The sequence below is a fragment of the Camelus ferus genome, chromosome 5, assembly GCF_009834535.1.
Source record: "Camelus ferus isolate YT-003-E chromosome 5, BCGSAC_Cfer_1.0, whole genome shotgun sequence".
In the NCBI taxonomy this organism is placed as follows: domain Eukaryota; kingdom Metazoa; phylum Chordata; class Mammalia; order Artiodactyla; family Camelidae; genus Camelus; species Camelus ferus.
The window spans coordinates 42,473,940-42,489,644 of NC_045700.1; the positions used below are offsets into that span (position 1 = coordinate 42,473,940).

At 41.0% G+C, this 15,705-nt stretch overlaps 1 protein-coding gene across 5 annotated transcripts in view; it reads left to right on the forward strand.

The window, feature by feature from the left end:
* The window catches only part of B3GALT1 (beta-1,3-galactosyltransferase 1), a 490,368-nt gene that overhangs the window by 393,053 nt on the left and 81,610 nt on the right, over positions 1-15,705 (forward strand). Inside the window, exon 1 of one of the 5 annotated variants that reach the window (XM_032479624.1) lies at positions 7,344-7,470. The exons of the other annotated variants lie outside the window; for them this stretch is intronic. The gene's annotated coding sequence lies outside the window, so the exon portion shown is untranslated. Of the gene's footprint in view, positions 1-7,343; positions 7,471-15,705 lie in introns of those variants that run through there. 5 annotated transcript variants of the gene reach the window in all.

A 15,705-nucleotide genomic window follows, 5' to 3' on the forward strand; every position in this document is an offset into this window, starting at 1 on the left:
AGCATTTTCACAATGAGGAGTGGAAACAAAGACCAGCATAATAGGTACTATGTTCAGCAGCCATTTCAAGTGAAGATGAGTTATTGTATTGTCAACATTTTTTTTAAATACAGAGAACAATACTTTTAACGTTTATGTGTACATTTAAACACTCGTAAAACACTTCTACTTTTTATGACAAAAATTTCAGTGTACTTCCCAGTGAAAGTAGAAGGAGAATGCCTGATGTTAATTGTATAAAGGCAATATAAATATAAAACATACTGCTTTTATAGCCATGAGGAGGCCCATGTGGCTTGGTATATACCATTTGGGTAGGGTTTATTATAAATATTCTATTTGTTCTTTAATAAAGTGCAGACTTTGCCGTTGCTGAAGAATAATAGCCACCCTTTAACTTCGTAATTAGTGGCTTCTTTCTAGATAAGATTTGCCTGAGAGAAGCGTATTCCAGTTCTGAGAAATTAACATCTCCTAGGTGAACAAAGCTCTAAAAAGGGGGGGAAAAAACCCTCATCTCAGAACCTCCCAAGAGTTGGAACCAACAGAATTGATACCTCAGTCATGTGGGTCTTTGGCAACCGCATCTGGGGAGCTGCTGCAACTAACAGACTTAGAGGAGCTAAATTTGAGATAAACAGAACTGAGGTGCTTCCTGAGTGAGCAGGAGAGACAAGACAGCTAAATGCAAGCTGTACCAGCTGAACTCAGCACCCTTACCTCCCAGGATAAATCTGCATACATGTAGGGTCTGGATTGGAGCCATGTTAGAAAGTCTACTTACCTAGGGGTCCAAGGCTGATTCTGGAGAATAACATTATGCCAGGCAGCTCCCTGGCACTGGTGTAGGTCCTAGTGCAGACAGAGCATTGGAGAGAGGGGCCATTTCATAGAACTTGATAACTCAAATACAGCTGACATTTAAGTCTGAAACTTAGGAATGTGAGTAGCGCTCATGTAAAGTAAGGAGGAAAAATAGGAAAAGGACAGAAATAGTCAAGGCCACTCACGCTCGTCCACACTTGAGGAATCCTGGGAGCCGTGTCCCTCTGCAGAAGCTTGCGGCAAGCACTGAGTCCCTCAGTGTATGCCAGCCGTGCGAGGCTGGGAGAGTCTCTGACAGCAGGGAAACCCAACCACGCAAAGTGCTGAGAAGTCAGACCTTGGCTCTGGCTCTGAGGTTCCTGATCCGTACGCCACTTGTTTACCTCCCACTTTCCATGTCAATAGTTGAGTTCAGACCCTAAAAATGCTCTCGTGAAGCTTTTTTTCCATTTCCGGGAGCACCTGCATCTCTGCTGAGCCAGCTTTCCTCAGGAGGTTCTGAAAGGCACTCTGTCCCCATAGTCAGCCTCGTCCTCTGTCTGCCCTTCCCATGGAAATAGGGCAGAATTCCTGACTCACCAAGTGGTTTGTCTTGATGCCAAACAACTCACTTGGTAATTGGTTCAATTGTAATAAATTGGCTTATCGGTGATTTTGGAGGAGTTACAGCTCTGTGTTACAGACCTCCCCTCAGGCTGCTTCCCACAGGCCGCCAGGGGCTCTTAGAGAGGATGGACTCTTCCGGGGGCTAGTCTGCGGGGGGAGCTTGGCAGATGGCCTTCACGTAGCCTCCCCATTTGATTTGCACTGTGATAAACTGCTTTATACAGTGGGGGTGATGGAAATGAAATGGCGCACTTCAGAACAAAGGCAATAGAGTATTATTATGGCTAATGGAGAAATGATTTGTTTTGAATGTCAGTTGCTTAGAGGCAAGAATTTTGTAAAAATCAAATGAATAGTTACCGTATTGGCAATGTAAATATTCCCTTATTGATCTTATATGGAAATCAGATTTCAGAGAGAAAAATGCCCGACATACTTAAAAATAGATTCTAGAGCAAGAATGTATGACGAATTATCAAGTTCCTGACTTGCTTACATTTTCAGAAGCACCTTGATACTTCGATTTATGACTTTTCTTGCATTGCCTTGATTTTTAGATTCTATAGGGTAATAAAAGCTCAGTGAAGGTTTCATGAGTCGAAACGATCAGAAAAGCTATAATACAGTAGTTCCCTTAAGCCTGCACTTAGATTCATCTGGAGAGTTTATTTAAAAGACAGATTCCCAGCACATATCCTCCAGAGACTTTGAGTCAGAAGAGCGAGTGGGGCCTGGGAATCAGCATTCACACTCAATAGCCAGCGTGGTTCTACGCTTGTGGCCATTGATCGTATTTTGAGAAAAACTGCAACAGAGTACATCCTGCTTTTGAATCAGGTTTCGCAGGACACACTTAAGAAAGAGGACAGAAAGTTAAGAGGCTTAAAATAGATGAAATAGAGCTGAGATCAAGCCTCTGGTTCAGAGTAGAGTGCCAAAAGGGAGGAGAAGGATAAAAAGAAATCTATATGGCCGGGCCACTCACCTTGCCCCCATTTTCCTGATCCATGACAAGTCTACATCCTACAAGACAACCCAAAGCTAATCCCTGCACAGTCTCTAACGCACCCTCTGAGTTCAACACCCCCTGCCTGTCTGGAAGAAAAGAAAGGCAGTTTTTAGTAAGCAACATTGCAGTGACAAAGATGAGGGCTATGCAATGCAAAAAAAAAAAAAAAAAAAAGTAAAAATGTCAATCATACAGATGTATTGCCTGCCCTACTAATTCTTTTCAAACATCTGGATCGCATCCTTAGTCTACAGTTCATCCAGATGTTTCAGCTTTGTGTACAGAACCACACTCTGCCTCCAAGCCTTCTGTTTTTGTATGCATTTCCATGCTTGAACAGTGTCTGATGAGTACATTGTAGGGGGTGGAGGGGGAAGAGGCAGCCTGCAGCCATGCACACAGCCCCCAGTTCCAAACAGAGTCTGTCCCCAAGATTGGTTTGTAACTTAGATGTTCAATATTCAGAGCGTGGATTCCTCTGGAAACTGTGTTTCACACAGTGGGTAACTACTCAAGCCAGTCCACAGAAGGCTCTTAATTCATAATGTAGCTAAAGTGAGGAATGGATTAAATTACCCAGTTGGGTTATGGAAGTTGGATGTCCCTGTGACGTCATCTGAAAGAGAAGGAGGAGAGGAAGAATTTTTTTTCTCTTTCCTGGATTCAAGGATGAACCTAGGCTACAAAATGTACTGCCTGTCAAAACTCCCATTCCTAGATTCAGTTTGTCTGAATTAAGTGGGGTTAAAAGAAATCTGTACAAATTTGATTGCGTAGATATATGACCAACAGCCCTCTAACTTTCGAGGAGATATCTTTCTTTTAAAAGAGGCTATTTATTTATTTTTCACTGAATTTCTAATTGTTGGAATGGCAGGCAATGGAGCATAATATTAGGTCATGTGAAAATAAAAGAGAAATATTCAGATTCTTTTGGAGAAAGGGAGATTATAGGCAGGTTGAACTTGCCTAGGATTCCTCTCCTAGTCTGTCCCCAAGGATGCTTCTTAAGATTTATGCCAACAGTTTCTATTTCTTCACTTCCAAATATTCATATTTTTCAAAGGCTGTACAGTATGTTTTGAAACAGCCAATATGCATCAATGTGTGGTGGGCAGGGTGTGGGTACAGGCAAAAGGGACAAGAGTGAATACATGGATCATTTGTGGGATGTGTTTTGCTACTACTGAAAAATGTGTTGGCCTGTATAGACAAATACCTGTGCTGATGGTGTATAAATACACCAAGTGTTGATGGTGAATCATGTTAATTAACACAGACCAACACTTCTTAGTGATATGCTACGATCAATACGGTTCCATTATGATATTCATCTCTAATTAATTTTGGCTCAGCAGGCTGAAAGTGCAGACTGTGGCTACTCAGGGGATGGCATTTGAAATATGCATCGCTTTACTTGTGGACTAAACTAGTGCATGGCTAAGCTTGGGCAGCAGAAGAAATTATTTCACATCACTGCTCTCAGCTGATGTGTTTCAACCAGAGAACCTCTGCAGAGATGAGAAAAAAACCCATAATCTCTACGAGAGAATTCCAGGGGTGGGAAAAGAGGGAAACCAGGTAGAAATCAGCCAGAAGGACTGGCCAGTTTACTGGCATTTACTGCAGAAGCTGGACACTCATTGGTTTTGCTCTCCTCTTTGTAAGAGAATGAGCTACTTCCTTTCCATGTTGGGAAGCTGTGTATTGGGGCAATAAGTAGAGGGGCTTCTCAGGTCCCAGTGAGTGGGTTCAAATCCCATCCCTTCACCATTAACCTGCCATGTTGTTTGGGACAAGTCACTTCTTTTCTTCAGTATCCCTCTCCCCACCTGGCAGGTCGGACTAACAGTAGGTACTGTCATCCGCTACCTCTGAGGAGGCAGTAAATCAGACATGGCTTCCAGGCCCTGGCACTCCATAAGCATTTACAAGGTGTGGGTTGTTATTAGGCCAAGGGACATAATTTGCTCTCTCAGCCATGCAGTTCATTGTACCAATGGGCTGTGCGGAGCAGTATCCTAGTCTACCATCCAGACAGTCATTACACTATAGGCCAACTCTGTGAGCCTCATGACCCCGGGAGTCTAGAGTGGCAAGATGGACTACTTCTCAGAGCTGCCCTTCGGTGACTTCCAGTCTCTGACTGTATAGGTGGCTTGGTCACAGGCTAGAAAAGAAGGACCAATTAAGTTTCGGGAAGGTTGGGGCCTTCTCCATCATAACCTTAGGACTGGACTGATCATAATCTGAAAAAAAGAGAGGGGAGGTCCCCTTTCTCACCCTGGCTTTGTACATGTAAAGGTCAGCCTGTGGTTGACTTGATTTGATTTCCTATCCACCTTGTAACTGTGGGGCAGGTCCGGCACCGGGACATCCAGGGTGCCCATTATAAAGCCAGCTCGTAATTCAGGATGTGACTGCAGTCGCCTCAGATGAAGGAGAGCAGCAAATTCCCCAGCTCAGGCTGGAAGAAGTTGTCCCAGGTCCCCTCTTCATTATGCGGTGCTGTATCTCATTTGCTATTTGTCCCTCACTCTAATGAGCACCAGACTCACTCAAAATATACTAAGAGGTAGTTTTTATTAAACATGATATGAAGAAAAAGGTTAGGTTCTCGTTCAGTGCTACAGGCAATTACTGAAATATACGAATTCAAATGGGGACAGAATTATAATAGGTTTTCCTTTTTTAGCCTTCCGGATTCCACCCTGTCCCTTCCTCTTCTCTCCCTTCCTGCCCTGCTCTGTCAGGTAGGCCTGTAATGAGACCGTGCAGCGACGTCCCAGGAGCCCCTTTTAGAGAGCCCTGATACATAGTCCAGTCCATCCAAGCCTCGTTAGCCTCGGATTATAATCATCCATGGGCTTCTCTGTCTGCCTCATTAGATCACAGCTCCTGAAAGACTGGGATCCTGTGTTTTCATCACTTTTTTGCCCCAGACCCCAACCCCTCCCCGCCTTAGCCGCTGGCTCCAAGACATCCCGAGATGATCTCAGGATAGGGATGCAAAGAAAGGAAGCACGGGAGGTGGGCTCAGCAGCATGCAGCCTGGTACTTCCTGGAGAACAGGCTCATCCCTGGGACGCACCCGCCACTCTGGTGGAACCAGCAGTAATTCCAGCCTCCACCTTGACCTTGCTGCCCCAGCACTGCTCTGCCCTCTCCCCAAACTCCAGCTCCCTCCTGTCTTCTGTTGTCTCCTGACCTCCATTTAGTGCATTTTTTTTTCTGTGTATCTCTTGGTATTAATGCCTTCTTTGTGTGTCTCACATCCAGACTCTCAGGGATGATTTTCATTGTTACACAGGCTCTCACAGCAAGTTATCTCATACGCAACAGGCTGGTCCACAGACGGCCAGGCTCAGAGCTCTGACCCGGTCAGCTGTGGTCCAGGGTAACTATGTTACAGAGATATCCATGGCCACCCAGGCCCAGCACACTTGTGTGTAGTCTGTACAGAGAGAAGATGGTAGGTCATCAGCCTTGCAGTGTCTTTGCTCCAGCAAAGAGGAAGCCCTCCAAAAATCTCTCCTCAATGGCCAGCTGCCTCTGGGAGCTGGGCCTTCGCTTTAGGTAGAGCAAATAATAGATTTTTTGAAGCCTGAATAGAACCGCTCACTTCCAACATTGTGCAAGGCACAGAGGAGAGAATGACTGACTGAAATGTTGTCTCCATCCTCCAGGTGCCCACAGACTAGCAGCAAAAGACAGATATGTAAGCAAGAGCAGCATCTGACCTGCCTTAAGAGTACGGGCTTTGGGTACGAGTTCAGACCATAGGTTGTCAATTTACCTGCTGAGTGATTTCCACTTACCTAGGCTTCTGTTTCCTCCGTTTCCCTGTTTGTACAGTACAGCTTTGTCCTGGGAATGTACTAGGAGGGAAGAATCCCAGGAAATGGGCTCAGCAGCCACCGAACCTGGTCCTTTGTGAAGAACTGGAATATGGGGATAGTAATTCCTTACTTGCATGAGGCTCTGAGATGTAACTTTGTGCATAAATCACGCAGCACATTGCCTAGCACACAGGGACAACCTACTGAAGCATAGCCATGTATGTTTCTAATGCAAAGTCAGTTAAAATGGAAGTCTCCGTAAAGTATCATGGAAGGGAAAAAAGGAGAAAATGGAGATCAGAGAAGCCCTGCCGAGAGCTAGTTGTTCTGAGCCAGCCAGGAGTTGGCGAGGTCAAGGCTGAAACCCAGCACAGTGGTGGATTTTTTTCCACTGCATCCTCCTCAGCTGCTGCAGCAACTGTCTCCAACCTGGCAGGAGGCAAGAGGCCACCATGTGGGGGAAAACTGAGGCGGGCCAGTGTGCTCAGGACGACGGCAGCCTCGTCTGTAATAAGCTACTCTGGTCTGTTATCTTGCAAGACGCGTCTCCTGTTACAATGCGAGGGCTCAAAATGTCTATAGATTTGCATTGATTTTGTGTCCATCTCAGCCTATTAGGGTGTTATTATAGCTGAGGCACCATTTTGAGGGTTTGTTTACTTAAGTTGAACTGCTCCTGGGAAGGCGTGGTATGAAAAATACATGACTGTGCCCTTGGATTTATTTAGCTCGAGTTTTTCTCTCATCACTGGAGTCTCAACCCAAGCTACTAGTTTGAAAGTCTGATTAACAGCCAAGAAGGTCATTAGAGAAGGACTTGAGAGTTCATTTAAGGATACAGCCCTGCTTATTTATGTCACATGAGAAATTAAAAAGTTAGAGCCACGAAGACTTGTTTTGGCAATGTGATGGTCTTAGACCAGAGAGGGGAAACTTGTTTAAGCTTCTGTTTAAAGTAAACAATCCCCTTTCATAATAAATGAAGAGAACTATTTTTAGACTAGAGATCACAATTTATATTATTCGCACGCCCGGAATTATGACAGTGGCACTCTGGTGAATCACTGAGAGGACAAGGACAGTGAGTAGGGGCAGCAGATTGTTGTGATGAATGCCGGAAGCTGTACATCACAGCAGCAGTTGTCCTGGGTGATAATCAGGCCAGCCTGCTACCTGCAACATGACGAACAAGTAAGTAATCCGGGGCAGTGCCGGGCAGTAACATGCCAGGAGGCACCTGCTAAAAATCAGGCTCGCAATTTCACAGTCTCCCTTTTTTCTGAGATTAAAATGAAATGCTGAATATTTTTCAGTTCTTGTCACCTTCCCGTTCAGACATTTGGAAAGTATCTTTTATTAGCAAATTAGTTTTACCTTGTGAATGTATAAAGCCTATTTTAAATAGGCTGATCTGAAGAATAGCAGTTGACACTTCTGCCTTTGGCTTTTCCAGGAGTTTCTTAAGCTACCTGATAAGTATAACTCTTGTTTCCTATCATCTGTAAATTAGGATGCTTAATTAATGTCATGTGGTGATTATTTAACATCCTACAAAAGGGAGAAAAAGGGGATAAAGATGTGCCCCTTGTCTTGGGCATTCATGATACAGTGGTGTTTTGGTTTGTTTTGTTTTGTTTACTGTATGAAGAGTTCATTCCATGCACTGGAGACAGGATTTGGAATGCAGCATATTTGAACCTGGAGTGCAGCAGAGTGCCTCACAATTCAGTGCTATGTGTGCCCCTTTGGCCCCTGAGTTCTTTGAGAACAGCCTCTGGTCGGTGCTGCATTCCTCAGCAACATTGTTCCAAGGCTCTAGATAATTTTTCAAATGAGAAGGTAGTAGAAAATAACATAAAATAGTGTAACAGTGGTCATCTACTGATAGTTTAGCCTGTTTTCAGCACCCTCTTTCTAATTAAAAAAAAAAAAATCCCACAAGTTCAAGTTTGAAGTTCAGTAGCAGTTTTTGCTTCTGCAGGAAAAGGTAAATTTTCCTTTGAGGACGCTGAACTGATACAAAGCACCATTTCCCTCCGAATATTGTTGCTATTATCATCAGGTCCTCCCACCTTGGGGGAAGGGCATATGTTAAAAAAGGAATATCTTTCTCAAAGTTAAAAATATAATTACAGGTTGAACCTGTGTTCCTAGGAAGAATGCATTTCAAGTCAGTGGATACACAACATTTTCCTTTTCTCTGTGTATGTGTTTATTGAATTTTACCCATTCTTATGATGATGTTTGGTGATTCTATTAATCAAGACATGTTTTCCATTTGCCACTGGATGTTTAAAGGAAAGGAGAAGCATCAGAGGAGGACAGATTTTTAAAAGAGATCTTATGTGGTAACTCAAGGCCATGAACCAGTACTTCGTAGATTTTTAACTAACCACGGCAGGCGAAACCCCTGCTATTTCATAAGCATCCTTCTGGTTCTTTGTTCAGAGGTTCAAGGCTGTTCAAAGCAATGAAGTTCAACATCTAGAAATAAAGATAAGAAATTGATTCTCTCTACACCCACTATCACAAGTGAAAAAGTCTCTGATTCCTACAAATACACTCAACCCAGACATGTAATCTACACATATTTAAAAACAGGGTAAGATCTCATGCACTCTCACATCTGTTAAATATCCAAGTTCTAAACAATCTGCCTCTTGTCCATTGCTGACTTCCCACCACAATGCCCGGCACACAGTAGGTACACAGGACATGTTAGTTGAGTCGACTTGGAATTTTGAGGGAGGGAGGAAACCCAGATTTGAAATGGAAATTATTGAACTCCAACTTCTGTTTTTTCCTTTACCAATTTTTTAAAAATATGTGTATATAAGGAAAGGTGCAGTTTAACAAGTAATTAAAAAGCAAACACCTGTATGATCCCTGCCTAGTAGTTTTCAACCTTTCTTCTGGGTTTAAAATGGTTTATTTTTATCCCTACAGTTCTTAGCACAATGACTTGTCACTTGATATTTAATTGAAATGAAAATTAAGATTTGAAATATTTTCATGTAAATCTATTAAAACGGTATCAACACTTAATCAGTACATGAAATTCACATTACTAGATCAGGGATCTGGCGTTTCAAAAGAGAACTCTTCTACTCTATTCCTTTGTAGTTGCAATTATTTTTGGAGAGGAAATGTATCATCCTCATGACAAGGCTGAGATTATAACTTCAGAAATTTCCAAAGAAATGAAAATGGGTCTTTTTTTTCTCTGGAGCAGATCACTTCTCCTGCCACTCAGGTTAACCAAATGCCCTACGAGTCTTAAGACATTTTTAAAGAAGGAAGTTGTTTTGTGGCTATAAAGGAAGTCTGTACTGAAGAAAAAAAAAATGAAAAGAAAAAGAAAAAGCTAATGAAGAGGCAAAATTTAAGAAGACAGCTATTTCTCACTTAATGATTTATTTATGTGCTGATTGGGCTGATGTCATTTCACATTTAGAGTTTGGGTTGTGTCCTGGCTCCTTTGTGAAGAAAGAATTCCACCAAATTGTCCCTGAGAGGCAGCAGAGGAATTTAGGTTGAGCATTTTGTGTGAAGGATTTCAGAAGTGGCTCAACTTAGCTAACTTAACGGTTGAAATACTAAGAAAACCAATAAGATCCCAAAGGCAAAATTCTTTCTTCTGTAAAAACTCATCTTTTGCCAAAAATACTTGCTTTAGAGCACAAAAAGAACGCTGTTAGAGTTGTGATGTTAAAACAGTTGCTATCATTCTTGTCCAAAGGGTGAATAAACCTGAAACTCATTAGCCATGTCGTAAAATTACATGTTAATAAGATGCATTTTTCTTCATAGAAAATACTAATATTTATCCTATAAATGATCTCTAGGTTTCATGATAATTAAGCTGCATTTACTTTTAAAACAATGTAAAACAATGTACACTTACCAAGTGTTCCTAGGCTGTGTACAGAATGATGTTAGGTACTATGAAAATGTCATAAGCAGGTAACTATACAGCCTCTGTCTTGAAATCTGTAAAATAAATGCTGAAATAATTCATGAAAGTAAAGATCAGGTAAACTATATTTTCTTTCAACTTTTAGTGGCTTTTTCTATTGTCCGTGATAGGAAGGGCATCAAGGAACAACTTCAGTTTGGTAAGTTTATCAATAAAAAAGTAAATAAACATTTTGGAATGTACGTAACAGCTGCATGTTTTCAACTAAGCACAGAGTGGACAGCATCTGTTGAGAAGAAAGAGAAGACGAATCAGGATGTTTTCCTTCTCAATAGTCTATGCTGTGTCCAACAGAGTCATTTTGAGAACTCTAGTGGCCTCTTCGGGTATGAAAATAGAAGCTAGTGTACTTGCGTTTAAAGAAAAAGAAACAACTTTCGATCACTGGATTCATCGCTAGCCCTGAAACAAAAGCACTAAATGTTCTTAAGAGGAACAAAGGAAACCGTGAGCTGCAAGCACATCCTTGAAGACAAAGGGCCCTAGTCCTGATGACTTTTCATTCGAAACCAAAAATTTGGGATAGAATGCAGCCAAGAATTATTTACATGGAAGCACAGGAGATGCTTTTGAAATGAAATCACTCTAGCTTAAAAGTTATGGCATGTAAAAGACTCCATTTTTAAGTGCTATGGGAAGAAGAGGTACGCTGCATATATACGTACAATAACCTCCGTTTTCAACAGTAAGATGTGTTGCAATGAAAAGTTCTTCTTTTTTTAGGTGTAAGAGCTCCAAATAGCACTGTTGTCTTCAGTAAATGTCAGGTGCTCCTTCCTTCACAAAAGTCCTCCTCTACTTAAGTCATTGAATTTCAAATAACCTTCACTGGGTTACCAGCATTAGTCTCCATTACCATATTCATAAATTAATCCTAAGTAGATTATAATACTTCAAAGTTGGCTTCTCATTTTTCCCTTCTAGTTATACAGTATAGTTCATACTTTTCACTAGTTATTAATAATATAAAAATATTGGGTAGCAATTACCTGCACAGCTGAGGAGGAGGTGCAACCCAGGTGTAGGAATGCATTTGCTCACTGAAACCCGAAGACATGATTGGGTTAGTCTCAGAAATTATCCTACCTTGTTATTGTTTTATAAAGGTCTAAATTAGGTTGGCATAAGTACAAAAAAAGTATTCATTTTTATTTATGCAACTTGAATATGCTTTTATAAATATGTAAAATCAACACATTTTGAGAGTTTAATGAGTTTTATAATTCTACTCCTAGATAAACATACTTTTTGAGGAAACAAAGAAAAATAATTATTTTTTGATTCATTCCAAATTGGTTAAAGAGCCCAAAACATAACAGAGCAAATAATGAATGCAAATATTTCACATAGTGTTTTCCTTCAGCCCCAGATTTTTTTTTTAATAGAAGTATAGTCAGTTTACAATGTTGTGTCAATTTCTGGTGTACAGCATAATGTTTCAGTCACACAGGAACACACATACATTCATTTTAATATTCTTCTTCACCGTAGGTTACTACAAGATATTGGATATAGTCCCCTGTGCTATATAGCATAAGCTTGTTGTTTATCTATTTTATATATATTTGTTAGTATCTGCAAATCTCGATATCTCAATTTATCCCTTTCCCCTCTGGTAACCATAAGTTTGATTTCTTTGTCAGTATGTTTCTATTTTATAAATAAGTTCACTTGTGTCTTTTTTTTAATTCCACATACAAGTGATATCATATGGTATTTGTCTTTGTCTGACTTCATTTAGTGTGATAATCTCTAGGTCCATCCATGTTGCTGCAAATGACATTATTTTTTTTTATTCTTTTTTTAATCACTGAGTAGTGTTCCATTTTGTGTGTATGTGTGTGTATGTGTGTACCACAACTTGTTTATCCCGTCATCTGTTGATGGACATTTAGGTTGTTTCCATGTCTTGGCTATTGTTAATAGTGCTGCTGTGAACACTGGGGTGCACGTGTCTTTTTGAATTCAAGTTCCCTCCAGATGGATATGTGCCCAGGAGTGGGATTGCCCAGATTTGTTAGAACATAAGGATATGAAAATATGTAATGGCTTTCTACACTGGATCTTGATCCGTGCTGATAGACTGACTCCTTGGGTGTCCCCCAAGGAAGCCTTGGTACTCTGAACTTCACAAACACCAGAGAGAGTAAGTAGGGATGCAGTTAAATGGGCTCTCTGGGCATTGCTGCATCCTCTGCCTCTCAGTAACTCATTGCCAGTGATATCAGATGGTATGATATGGAGGCAGGAACCTTGACCCAAATCAGAAAATGCTTCCCACTGACATTCTGAAAGGAGCAGGGATCCTGTGCAGTTCTGAGGTCACCAGACTTGGCTTAGTATCACCCCTTAATCATTATGACTGTGTGAAGTGACTTAACGAAGATGGCAGCCTGGAGACCCAGCATGGTGTGAGGGCGCTTCCTGCCTCTGACTGGCCTGCCTTGTGATTCATGTTTCATTAGGGAATTACTGTGTGGCTGAGTGTGGTCATTGTTGCTCACATGTGTACAGGAAAGATGAATAGCTGCACTGAAGAAGAACAGAAGCCTGGTAGAAAGTTTAGTGAGCATTTTGTCTTCTCTCAGCTAATTGAAACTATGGCAAATTTGTGAGTCCAAATGGTAATAGGAGCCCTGGGGCATAAGCTCTGTCAAGGATGGTTAGAACAAATGATGTGTTGCTAGTGGGAAAACAGAAACTGTCAATAAGTCCCTTGTTCTTGATTTGAGGTAATTCAGAATAGGTTTCATTTCAAACAATTGGGTTTATTACCAGAATTTGCCTACTGGCCAAACGAACATTGTTTTTTCCTTATTTTGGTTTGCCTCTGTTGTATCAAATAAAAAATTCATTTGTATAAGGAGAAAATATACTTTTATGACAGTGTAGTAGGATACCAAATTTGACTGGATAGTACATGCACTTAAAAATTCTTTAAACCCCAAGTTTAAACTCGGGTAATACATCTTAGAAAATGCTTGATTTGCACTGAATGAAGATAGAACTAACAAATCGTAGACATCAACACTTTAGTCTGAAATGTGTTGTTTACCAACAAACCTTGTGGCACCATAAGTTTACACCTCCTTGAGACCATCCTCATCCTGGTAAGGATCTTCCAGAATCATTCAGACTCTGCTGCCCTCTGTAAACACGTTATTTAAGAAATGGATAACACCTTTGTGACCAAGTGAAAGCACACTTCCTTTACCAATCTGCCAGCTGGCTTGCAAGCCCCCTCTGCCCAAAAAGGAGTGGTGGGGTGAAAAGGGTTATTGAATAGGATCCTCCCAAACATTCCATGGTATTTTAATGAACCCCCCCCCAACACACACACACACACACGTACACACACACTGGATATAAAATGATTTGACTCCCTTAGGTTACTGATGCTCTAAAGATCTTTCTGTCTCCTTGATTTTACATCCAAAGAAGGGAGGTGCACCAACTTGGTCTAACAGACCTATCAATTGGAACCAGTGTCAAAGAAATGATTTACATTTGACAGGGGATCATTTAAAATCCAGTGATGTGAATGCACTGAGGGTGAATGAATCTCCTAGCATTTCTTCTATTACTCCTAGGAAATGAGATAAAATTCATGGAAATAAACTTTTCCCCAGAAACTTCAGCCATGTAGGAAAATGACAGATATTTGTTAACTTGCCAGGTTGAGGGGAAAAATGAGCAATTCAGTTAAACTTAGCCTTCATTAAGTAAATTTCATTTAAAGTATCTTTTTGAAAGGAGAATTAGATAAAAAAAAAAAAGCTTATTAATCTTTACAGCTCTAACAAAGAAGGCATGTGTTAAATACATGAAGAAACTTCTGAGCGCTGTAGTAATATATTCACGTTTCCCAGAAACCAAAATATTCTGTATTCTGAATAGTGGGACTGAGTTTCTTTGCATCTGTCTGGAGGTGTTTTGTTTTGTTTTCCTTAAATAAAGTCGTCATGGTCTGGAAATCGGTGGGCAAAAAGACCTCCCCACGCAGTGCTGATGACGTCACCTTCTGGTGAAAGGCTGCTGATTTGGTGGCACATCCACTCTAGGCTAGAGGATGTGGAATGATGCTGCGGTTACACATTCCACTCATAGGAGAGGCAATTATTTTGATGACAGGAACACGTTTATTCTCAAAAAATACCAGAACATAAATTAACATGTTAGATACTCAAGCTGACACCTGGAAAAATAAAGGTTATTCCCAGTGTGTAAAGTAGATATTTGTTTCTGACAAGTTCATAAGATGCATCTTTTTCTTGGTGTTGTCACTGGCAACTTTCCCAGGCATCTAAAATTTCCCTACTTTTCAAATGCACTTAAGGTTGCCTGAAGTATATGCGAGACATTCGAAAATTGCAAGGTTTGACTGTGCTTGATGGTGATTGTGGGAAGCTTCTAACAATAGCCAAGGTGCCGTTGGATCCTGTTTGCTTTTACTGATGCCTTGATCGTAAATTAGACTTGTAACGTTTGCTATTCCGTTTAGGAAATTATTGCTTAACAGGATCCTAGTCATCTTAGAAAGGTGAAACACTTCCAGAACTGCCTGATTTTCTCACCTTTAAAGGATTAGCTAATATAAGAACTTTTTCTATTGAATCTGTCTTCAAAGGGCTGGGTGACAGTAGAAAAGAATGTTGTATTTGATATTGCACTGAATTAGCTGGAGTCTCCTGATGGTACCTGGTGCCCCTGGACAGGCAGTTTATCAGCTCTGGGGATCCCAGGCCATCCCCAGTAGTGGCAGAGAGGCCACTGAGCTCTGAGACCTTGTGAACTGTAACTCTAGCCTGCACACATCCCAGAGAGCACAGATAGGGTGTGCTGCAAGAAATAAGACTGGAGCCAAGTCCCAGCCCCTGCAGGTGCCTTCCACCCTCTCCATGGCTAAGTAGGGAAGATTTGAGTCCTTTGTTGAGTTTCCTAAATCTCTGTGCCTTATTTTTCTGCTGTTTTGAATTTTAATCTTTTAGGAATATATTATAATAAGATTCACTCTCTGGCATATGTTTTTATGAGTTTTGACAAATGCAGAGTCATATAACCATCACCATGATTAGGATACAGAGCAGTCCCATCATTCTACCACTCCACCCAAAAATCCATTACACTACCCTTTTGTAGTTCAACTCCTTCTCCATCCTTAACAGGGAGCAGAACCGTGCTCTGTCACTGTAGTTTTGTCATTTCCAGAATATCATATGAGTGGAATCATACAGTATCTAGCCTTTTGTCTTCTTTACTCAGCATAATGCATTTGAGATTCATGCAAATGCTTTAGGTATGACAGATAGATAGATAGATAGACAGACAGACATTCTTGCATAATCAATTGTTTATTCCTTTTTCGTGCTGAGTAGCATTCCATTATATGGATATACCACAGTTCATCTCTTCCTCAGCTGAAGGACATTGAGTGATTGCCACATTTGGGC